Genomic DNA, 11,631 nt, shown 5'->3' with positions numbered 1-11,631 from the left:
ACTGTGGTTTGGTCATCAATGTTATTACCTCTTTTTTCCTTTGGATGCCTTGAAATGTCTTTTCAATCTGAATAAGGTTATATAGTTGAAGGTTGTTGTTGGTGTGCGTCTTTTGCCAACTTCATTTTCTACATGGAGAGAAAAAAAGGTCAACATCTGACAACTTCAATTTTGCTGGTAACTTACACCCAACCCTAAACCCAGAAATGTTGATTGTCCATTTCTCTTCATTAACGCTACCTGGTCTGTTGAGTCCTACTAGCTTCACATTGCTTGTTCAAGCTTCACGTGTCTGCAGATTCTGTGTTTCATTTAATTTTTGTGAGTTCAGGTTCAGGTTTTTTTCTCTCAAAATGGAATGATAGAAGTTCTTTTGTGAACAGATCTCAAAATGGTTTGACTCATGGATTGATCATTTATTTTTATTTATTTACTGGCATTGATGGTCTGACCTGCTGAGTATTTCCTTCATTATATGCCTTTATTTCAGATTTTCAACATTAGGTAGCTTTTTCATTTTCATGTAATATCCATCAATGATAGGAGACCCTCAAGGTTACAGGTTCTAAATAACCTATTAGTTTAATTCCAAGAAAAATAAAATCATTTTTTTATGCTTATTCTCATGATATAAGAAAATAGAAGGTAGTGTGGTGATCCAAGAATGCAGAAGGCTGCAAAAGACAGCAAACATAGCCAAGTCCATCACATGCTTGTCATGGGCCTATCTCCATAAGTGCAACTGGCAAATTGAAGATTAAGTGAGCTCAAGTTGAAGTATTAAGCAAATTGGCTTTCCATGTGCATGGCCTGTGCAGAGACCCGAAGTACAGAGTGTACAAGGTTTGAAATAATATAGATCTTAGCTGGAGGAGTGCAGGTCATTATAAATAATTTAATTTTAAAAATGTACAAATGATAGGTGGAATTGAAATATCCCTCAGATGTGCATTGCGTTAATTTAAGCATAGTATACAAAAGTATTCAACATAATTCTTTTTGCTTTGTTCTACAGTAAACTAAATCAGCTGAAAGACAACTGAAACCTGCTGATTCATAGATGCCAAAATGTAAACACATTTCAATTTCAAAGTTGCAAATTATGAATTAAAGCTTGAGCATATGGAATATTATTTATGCTATTTATCAATTTCATAATCATTGCACAAATATATCATAAATGCAGTAATTGAAATGTTTTCTAGTTCTTGAGCTTCTAGCACAAATGTGGGTGGTATTTATATTGAAGTTTAATAATAAATTCGAAGTCAGTTTTGAAAATCTACATATCTGCAGTCTTTGTATTATCATATATAGATGTGAATATGAAAATCAATTACTACACATGATTGGCTCTCTTCTGAACACAGGCACTACAGAATCATATATTCTACTAAAATTCTCCATGCAAGTGATACATGTTAGGAGGCTGCTGGATGTGACACTAATAAATGCATTACAAGTGATATGTTGCTTCACTTGGAAGGACTATTTGGGGACTCGAAAGGTGGTGAGGGAGAACGTGTGGCCACAAGTGGAGCAACTCTTTCAGTCACAGGTGTTGGTGCCAAGGGGACAATTGGTGTATAGGGAGGAGTGGATGAGGGAGTCACAGAGCAAGCAGTCCCTGTGGAAGGCAGAGAGAGGAGTCCTTCCAAGTGAAGCAACATTTCACTTGTGAATCTGCAGGGTCATTTACTGAATCCAGTGCTCCCATTGTGGTCTTAGCCTTGCAAATGATCAGGAATTCATCCAACTCCAGTTCCAATTCCCTAACTCAGTTTGTAAGGAGCTGTAGTTGGATGAACTTCTCACAGATGAATTTGTCAGGGATAGTGCTGGCTTCCCTGACAATCCACATTCTGCAAGTAGAGCATGTCCCTGGCCTGGCTTTCATCCCCCACTATCTATAAAATGGAAAGAACTAGAAAAACCTGTCCTTACCTTGCTTTAACTCCTGAGCCTTCTCCTTAACCTCTGCTCACCAAAGCACAGGATGCCATAGGAGCTCTGTAGAAAGGTATTACTTAAGGTAGCATGTGAATGGGAAAAAAAAGGTTGACCATTTGTTCCGACCTGCCCTGGACACTTTACAGCTTCAATTATGAATTTTAAACAAATTATCTGATTCAAATAGACCTATTTAACTGCAAATATCCTGTAATATTAACTCCATTAACACTGGCTGATCTGATGGGCATTCATCAAGGCTCTGATTTGCAATTCATAGCTATTAAATGGTCCCTTTCTCCCCTCTAATAGCCCTCAATAATCCATCAATTATTTGGTTTAATCAAAAGCTTGTCACCATGGCATACCCAGCCTCACCCTAACAGAGGTAATCCCTTCATTTTATCCATTTCTCCCCCACCCTCTCTGCAATTTAAATTTAACTTGAACTCTCAAGGGTTTTTGACTGAAAGATTCACTCGATGCCTAACCTACAGAGTGCCTCCAGCATTTTGAGAATGTATTTAAAGAAACAGCTAATGCTGATGCGAAAATAAACCAGAAATATTTAGCTCTGGTGAGGAAAAATATACTTGGAGCAAAAATTAGAATATCTGAGCCTTCCCCTTGCCTCATTAGGTAGCCTTGTACCTTCTATTCACTCAACTCCCTTCAGAAATTCAACTTTTTATTGCCATGTTTCTTAATACATTTTTCTTGTTATAGTAAAAAACCCCAGTATCAGGCACCTATGAGGATTGATAGATGCTGGATTAGTGTACTTACCAGTTGACTGAGATTGTGTGTTAAGTGATTGGCAAACTAACTGGTAAGGGGCACCAATTTTAAACTTGCATATTTTTACCTATTTATTTCCCACAATTTTTTTTGCCAGTTGCTTGAGGTTGCCAGTTGATTGAATACCAGATAATGGGGGTTTCACTGTATATTGAAATGAAACTCCTTATCCAAAAATAATCAAAATCAGAATTTATTGTCATGAAATTTATTGATTTATGGCAACATCACAGTCCAAACATTTATATAAATCACCTTACAAAATAAATAAAAGTGCAAGAAAAAAATCAAAGGAAGGCAGTGTCTGTGGTTCATTGTTTATTCAGGAATCTGATGGCAGAGGGGAAGAAGCTGACTTTGTCCCACTGAATTCTTATCTTCAGGCTCCTATAGCTTTTTCCTGATGGTAGCAGAGTGGTGGGGGGCCTTGAGGATAGAGGCTGCTTTAAGACACCTCCTCTTGTAGATGTCCTTGATGGAGTGAAGTCTGGTGCCTGTGATGTCGAAGGCCAAGTTAACAATCCTCAGGAGTTTTTTTATTATCCTGTGCATTGGCATCTCTGTACTGATCAGTGATGCAACCCAGCCAGAATGCTCTTCACAGTACACCTGTAGAAGTTTTGGAGAGTCTTCGGTTACATACTAAATCTCCTCAAATTCCTCCCAAAGGATAGGTGGCAAGCTTTCTTCATAATTGCATCAATGTGGAGGCTCCAGGACTGATCCTTGGAGATAATGACACCCAGGAATTTGAAGTTTTTGACTTTCTCCACTACTGAACCCTCGGTGACAACTGGTTTTATAATTTTTTAATTTTTCACACTGTGAACCATATCAACCAAAATATGTACAAACATATCTCATTAAATTTACAGTGGTCTTTTCTCCCCTTTCCTCCTCCCTTCCCTCCCTCCCCTCTACCCACTCCCCTCCAATACCCATAAATATTCAACATATACAATACAATAAAACCATAAAACACTATTTTCACACAAAGGAAAATAAACAAGAAAAATACGTCATCTATTTATTACACACTGAATCTAGTCGTTTTGTCTTCTTATCACTTTCATTCTCATTTTAGGGAATGGAGGTCGTAGGCAAGCTCTCTATCTGATATGTTCCATGTATGGTTCCCAAATTTGTTCAAACAATGTAACTTTATTTTTTAAATTATGCTATTTTTTCCAATGGAATACATGTATTCATTTCCATGTACCATTGCTGTATACTCATGCTCTCTTCCACTTTCCAAGTTGACATTTTACATTTTTTTGCTATCGCTAAGGCTATCATAATGTATTTTTTTTTGCACTTTATCCAATTTGAGGCTTAATCTCTACTTCTTATGTTACTTAAAAGAAATATCTTTGGTTTTTTTGGTATGTTATTTTTTGTAATTTTATTTAGTATCTGATTTAATTCTTCCCAAAACGTATTTACTTTCGTACATGCCCAAGTTGCACGTAATGTTGTTCCCATTTCCTTCTTACAATGAAAACATCTATCTGATAATGTTGAATCCAATTTTTAAAAAATTTTGAGAAGTAATATATACCATGTATAACCAATTATACTGTATCATGAATAACCTTGTGTTTATTGTATTCCTCATAGTCCGGAACAACTTTTCCCATACTTCATTTTTTATCTTTATGTTTAGATCCTTTTCCCACTTCTGCTTAGGTTTATAGTTTATTTCATTTTCCTTATCTTGCAGCTAAATGTACATGTTGGTTATAAATCTTTTGATTATCATTGTGTCTGTCATCACATATTCAAAGCTGCTTCCTTCAGGTAATCTCAAGCTGTTTCCCAATTTATCCTTTAAATACGCTTTCAATTGATGATATGCAAACATTGTACCATGAGTTATTCCATATTTGTACTTCAACTGTTCAAATGTTAATAAATTAATTCCCAAAAAACAGTTTTCTATTCTTTTGATTCCTTTTCTCTCCCATTCTCTAAAGGAAAGGTTGTCTATTGTAAAACGGATCAGCAAATTTTGGATCAATAGCAATTTTGGTACTTGATAATTCGTTTTTTTCCTTTCTAGGTGGATCTTCTTCCATGTATTAAGTAAATGATGCAGTACTGGTGAGTTTTTATATTGCACCAGCTTTTCATCCCACTTATAAAGTATATGTTCCGGTACCTTTTCCCCTATTTTATCTAGTTCTATCTTCGTCCAGTCTGGTTTTTCCCTTGTCTGGTAAAAATCTGATAAATACCTCAATTGAGTGGCTCTATAATAATTTCTAACATTTGGTAACTGTAAACCACCTTGATTATACCTCTCTGTTAATTTATCTAACACTACCCTTGGATTCCTCCCTTTCCACAAGAATTTCCTTATTATTCTCTTTAGTTCCTTAAAGAATTTTTTTGTTAAGGGAATTGGTAACATTTGAAATAAGTACTGTATCCTTGGGAACACGTTCATTTTAATGCAGTTTACCTTCCCTATCAACGTTAGCGGTAATTCTTTCCATTGTTCTAAGTCTTCCGGCAATTTCTTTATTAGTGGCTGATAATTTAGTTTGTACAAGTGTTTTAAGTTATTATCTAACCTGATCCCTAGGTATCAGATTGCTTGTGCTTGCCATTTAAATGGTGATTCTTTTTTAAATTCTGTATAGTCTGTGTTACTCATTGGCATTGCTTCACTTTTATTTGCATTGATCTTGTACCCCAATATTTCTCCATATTCCTTCAATTTCTTGTGTAATTCTTTTACTGATACCTCTGGTTCTGTTAGGTATACTATGATGTCATCTGCAAATAAGCTGATTTTATACTCCTTCTCCTTTATCTTTATCCCTTTTATTTTATTTTCTGTTCTTATCAGTTCTGCCAAAGGTTCTATTGCAAAGGCGAACGATGAGGGGGGATAGTGGATATCCCTGTCTAGTTGACCTACTTAATTTAAAGTGACTTGATATATATCCATTTACTGTTACTTTCATCAATGGTCCATTATACAATGCTTTAATCCAATTTATATATTTTTCTGGTAGATTGAATTTCTATAATACTTAAAATAAGTAATTCCACTCTACTCTGTCAAAGGCTTTTTCTGTGTCTAGAAAAACAGCCACTGTTGGTTTCTTATTTCCTTGAACTGCGTGAATCAGATTAATAAGTTTGTAGACATTGTCCGCTGTTCGTCTTTTCTTAATAAATCCAGTTTGATCTTGTTTTACTATTTTTGGTACACAGTCAGCCAGTCTGTTTGCTAATAATTTTGCTATTATCTTATAGTCTGAGTTAAGTAGAGATATTGGTCTATATGATGGTGGCATTAGTGGATCCTTCCCCATCTTTGGTATTATTGTAATTATTGCTGTCTTACATGAATCTGTGAGATAAGCGTATACAGAGCCGTTGTCATACCCACACTCCTGTTCGGCTCCGAATCATGGGTCATCTACCGGCACCACCTACGGCTCCTAGAACACTTCCACCAGCGTTGTCTCCGCTCCATCCTCAACATCCATTGGAGCGCTTACACCCCTAACGTCGAAGTACTCGAGATGGCAGAGGTCGACAGCATCGAGTCCACGCTGCTGAAGATCCAGCTGCGCTGGATGGGTCACGTCTCCAGAATGGAGGACCATCGCCTTCCCAAGATCGTGTTATATGGCGAGCTCTCCACTGGCCACCGTGACAGAGGTGCACCAAAGAAAAGGTACAAGGACTGCCTAAAGAAATCTCTTGGTGCCTGCCACATTGACCACCGCCAGTGGGCTGATAACGCCTCAAACCGTGCATCTTGGCGCCTCACAGTTTGGCGGGCAGCAACCTCCTTTGAAGAAGACCGCAGAGCCCACCTCACTGACAAAAGGCAAAGGAGGAAAAACCCAACACCCAACCCCAACCAACAAATTTTCCCTTGCAACCGCTGCAGTCATGTCTGCCTGTCCCGCATCGGACTTGTCAGCCACAAACGAGCCTGCAGCTGACGTGGACTTTTTACCCCCTCCATAAATCTTCGTCCGCGAAGCCAAGCCAAAGAGAAAGAGAAGAGACATGAATCTGTCAAGATTCGTGTTTCTTCTATCTGGTTCAGTATTTTCAGGAGAGGAGGAATTAATAACTCTTTAAATGTTTTATAAAAATCTTTTGGAAATCCATCCTCTCCTGGTGTTTTATTGTTCAGTAGCTTTTTTAATATATCCTGTACTTCCTCTATTTCAAATGGTTTTATTAGTTTGTTTTGTTCCTCTTCCTGCAATTTCAGCAGTTCAATTTTAGCTAAAAATTCTTCTATTTTATCATCTTTCCCCTCGTTCTCAGTTTGATACAATTGTTTATAAAATTCCTTAAAATTTTCATTAATCTCTGTTGGATTATATGTAATTTATTTGTCCTTTTTCCTTGATGCCAGTATCATTCTTTAAGTTTGTTCTGTTTTAAGTTGCCAGGCTAATATTTTAGGTGTTTTTTCTCCCAGTTCGTAATATTTTTGGTTTGATTTCATTATGTTCTTCTCCACCTTGTACATTTGTAATGTTTCGTATTTAATTTTTTTCTCCGCAAGTTCTCTCCTTTTCGTTATATCATCCCTTTTTACTAATTCCTTTTCTGTACTTACTATCTCCCTTTCCAACTGCTCTATTTCTCGATTGTAATCCTTTTTCATCTTAGTCACATAACGTATTATCTGCCCTCTAATGAAGGCTTTCATTGCGTCCCATAATATAAATTTGTCTTTCACTGATCCTGTATTTATTTCAAAATATGTTTTAATTTGGCGTTCAATTAACTCCATAAATCCCTGTCTTTTAAGTAGCATGGAGTTTAACATCCATCTTTCTTTTCTTGGTGGGATGTACTCCAGTTCTATTGCTATTAATCGGGGTGAATGATCTGATAGTAGTCTAGCTTTATATTCAGTTTTTCAAACTCTCCTTTGAATATGGGCTGACAACAAAAACATATCAATCCTTGAGTAAGTTTTGTGCCTACTCCAATAATATGAAAATTCCTTCTCTCTTGGATGTTGCCTCCTCCATATATCCATAAGTTTCATTTCCTGCATTGATTTAACCATAAATTTGGCTAGTTTATTCTTTTTACTTGTCTTTTGTTCAGTTTTATCCAACATTGGGTCCAAATTAAAGTTAAGATCTCCTCCTATCAATTTTCAAAAAAAATCCTGCATAAACTTTTGATCCTCCTCGTGAGGAGCATATATATTGAGTAAATTCCAAAATTCTGAGTATATCTGACACTTTATCATTGCAAACCTCCCTGCTGGATCTATTATTTCCTCCTCTATTTTGATTGGTACATTTTTGTTAACTAGTATGGCTACACCTCTAGCTTTTGAATTATAGGATACTCCCATTAAGTGTCCTACCCCCTCTCTCTTTTGATTGTTATGTTCTGCTTCAGTTACATGTGTTTCCTGCACAAATGCTATATCTATTTTTTCCTTCTTCAATAAATTTAGTAGCCTCTTCCTTTTAATTTGGCTATGTATTCTGTTAATGTTTATAGTCATATAGTTCAATATGGTCATCCTATATCTTGCATACATCTCTTTTCCATTTCTATGCCACCTTCACCCCCCTTTTCCCCCTTGCCAGGCAACCATATCTCCCCTTTTCATTTGGGTTGCGATCTTGTTCGCAGCGTCAACTGATTTTACAGTGATGGTTATTCCGCCTCCACCCAGCCCTCTCCAGAAAACACTTTTTTTTAAACACATATAACAAAGCTCTCTCTCTTTTATCCCCCCTTACTCCCTTCCTTCCCATCTCTTTTCGCTCTTTAGTTCTTTACATATACATTGTTTTTACATCTTTATATATACTTTATCGCCGTTCTTCATTCTTGTTATATCTCTTCATCTTTTCTCCTGTCCTGCAAATGTTCTGCGAATTCTTGGGCTTTCTCTGGATCCGAGAACAATCTGTTTTGCTCCCAGGTATAAATATTTTAAGCATGGCTGGATGTCTTAATATGAATTTGTAACCTTTTTTCCATAAAGTTGATTTCGATGTATTAAATTCCTTACTCCTCTTTAAGAGTTCAAAACTTATGTCTGGGTAAAAAAATATTTTTTGACCCTTGTATTCCAATGGTTTATTATCTTCTCTAATTTTATTCCTTGCCCGTTCCAGTATATTTTCTCTTGTCGTGTATCTCAAAAATTTTACTAAGATGGATCTTGGTTTTTGAAGTGCCTGTGGTTTCAATGCTAATGCTCTGTGTGCCCTTTCTACTTCCATTTCTTCCTGCATTTCTGTCATTCCCAGTACCTTCAGGATCCATCTTTTTATAAATTCCTTCATATCTGTGTCTTCTTCACCCTCCTTCAGGCCTACTATTTTTATGTTGTTTCGCCTACTATAATTTTCCAACATAACAATTTTCTGAGATAACAACTCTTGTGTCTCTTTAATTTTTTGTCACTTTCTTCCAATTTTTCTCTTAAGTCATTCACTTCCATTTCTACAGCCATTTCCTGCTCTTCCACATTCTCTACTCTTTCCCCTATTTTTGTCATTACCGGTTCTAACCTTTGCATTTTATCTTCTGTTCTTTTCATTTTTCTTTTAATTGCATTAAACTCTAATGACAACCATTCTTTTAGTGATCTCATTTGTTCTTCAAAAAAGACTTTATCTATATTCTGTTCATCAGTTTTACCTTTTATTTCTCTTTGTCCATCAGTTTTACCTTCTATTTCTCTGTGAAGATCTTGGTCTTCTTCTTCCTCTTCTGTGTCTGTATCTGTGTTTGTGTCTTCTTCTCTTCTTTGTGTCTGTGTCTCTTCTGTTTTTCTTGATGAACTGATTGTATCTCTTTGTCGAGCCTCTTCTTCCTGGGCCTCTTGTTGCTGTTCCTTCCCTCTTGGGCTGCTCATCTGTTGTGCTTCTTGACGTTGGTCTTTTTGTCAATCTTCCCTCCATCTGTCTTCCACATCTGTTTCATCACACCCTCTTCTGCTGTCTTCCTTATCCTGCAGCTGAGAGCCCTGGTGTTGGGCATCTCTCAGCTCCTCAGTCTGTGAGAGCACACTCCTCTGCTGAGCACCCCCCCCCCCCGCCAGTGTCCTCTTTCTCCTCTGATTGCGCACTGCGCATACATAACTCCTCGCGCATGCGCCATTGCGCACTTATGTTTGGCTCTGAGAGCCATTTTTGTAGTGTACCGGCTGGTGGGTCATAACTCTGCAGGGCAGGTACTGACCTCGAGGGTTGGGCATTCCTCATCACCACAGCGTCCTGTTCCTTCCTGCAGGTAAGACCTTCTCCCTTCTTCTCCGGCGACTTTTTTATTTCTTTTTTTCCAGCTGTTCTTACTTTCTCCTTCTTGGAAGCCATCTTCTTTCTCTTCTCTGTATCTTTATCTTCTATTTCTTGTACTCTATTTCTGTTATGCTTTGCTTTTACCTAACTTTTTTTTCTATTTTCCTGGAGAGGGCTGATTTTCCCGACTGGCCACTACTTCATCGCATGACTCCTGGTGACAACTGGTTCATGTTCTCCTAATATCTCACTTTTATCCATATTTATTTTGTAGCCTGAAAGTCTTCCATATTTTTCCAGTGTTACTTGTAATTTTTTCAAAGCTTTAGGCAGTCTGATAGGTACAATAGCACATCATCAGCGAATAGACTGATTTTGTGTTCTTCTTGCCCGACTTTGAACCCCTTTATATCCAGATCCCTTATCACCTCCGCCAGTGGTTCAATCACTAAATTAAAGAACGCTGGGGACAGGGGGAATCCCTCTCTACTCGATCTACTCAAGAGGAACACTGCGGACATCTGATTATTTGTTATTATTTTCTTCTTTGGCTTGACTTTGCGGACGAAGATTTATGGAGGGATAAATGTCCACGTCAGCTGCAGGCTCGTTTGTGGCTGACAAGTCCGATGCGGGTCAGGGAGACACGGTTGCAGCGGTTGCAAGGGAAAATTGGTTGGTTGGGGTTGGGTGTTGGGTTTTTCCTCTTTTGTCTTTTGTCAGTGAGGTGGGATCTACTGTCTTCTTCAAAGGAGGTTGCGGCCCGCCGAACTGTGAGGCGGCAAGATGCACGGTATCAGCCCACTGGCAGTGGTCAATGTGGCAGGCACCAAGAGACTTCTTTAGGCAGTCCTTGTACCTCTTCTTTGGTGCACCTCTGTCACGGTGGCCAGTGGAGAGCTCGCCATATAACACGATCTTGGGAAGGCGATGGTCCTCCATTCTGGAGGCGTGACCTACCCAGCGCAGTTGAATCTTCAGCAGCGTGAATTCGATGCTGTCGGCCTCTGCCATCTCGAGTACTTCGATGTTGGAGATGAAGTCGCTCCAATTAATGTTGAGGATGGAGCAGAGACAATGCTGGTGGAAGTGTTCTAGGAGTTGTAGGTGATGCCGGTAGAGGACCCATGATTTGGAGCCGAACAAGAGTGTGGGTATGACAACGGCTCTGTATACGCTAATCTTTGTGAGGTTTTTCAGTTGGTTGTTTTTCCAGACTCTTTTGTGTAGTCTTCCAAAGGCACTATTTGCCTTGGCGAGTCTGTTGTCTATCTCATTGTCGATCCTTGCATCCGATGAAATGGTGCAGCCGAGATAGGAAAACTGGTTGACCATTTTGAGTTTTGTGTGCCCGATGGAGATGTAGTCATGGTGGGGAGCTGGCTGATGGAGGACCTCAGTCTTCTTCAGGCTGACTTCCAAGCCAAACATTTTGGCAGTTTCCGCAAAACAGGACGTCAAGCGCTGAAGAGCTGGCTCTGAATGGGCAACTAAAGCGGCATCGTCTGCAAAGAGTAGTTCACGGACAAGTTGCTCTTGTGTCTTGGTGTGAGCCTCAGATTGAAGACACTGCCATCCGTGCAGTACCGGATGTAAACAGCGTCTTCATTGTTGAGGTCTT

The sequence above is a fragment of the Narcine bancroftii genome, chromosome 1 (genome assembly GCF_036971445.1).
Source record: "Narcine bancroftii isolate sNarBan1 chromosome 1, sNarBan1.hap1, whole genome shotgun sequence".
Lineage (NCBI taxonomy): Eukaryota > Metazoa > Chordata > Chondrichthyes > Torpediniformes > Narcinidae > Narcine > Narcine bancroftii.
The sequence above is the reverse complement of the archived record's forward strand: the minus strand, read 5'-3'. Positions refer to the sequence as shown.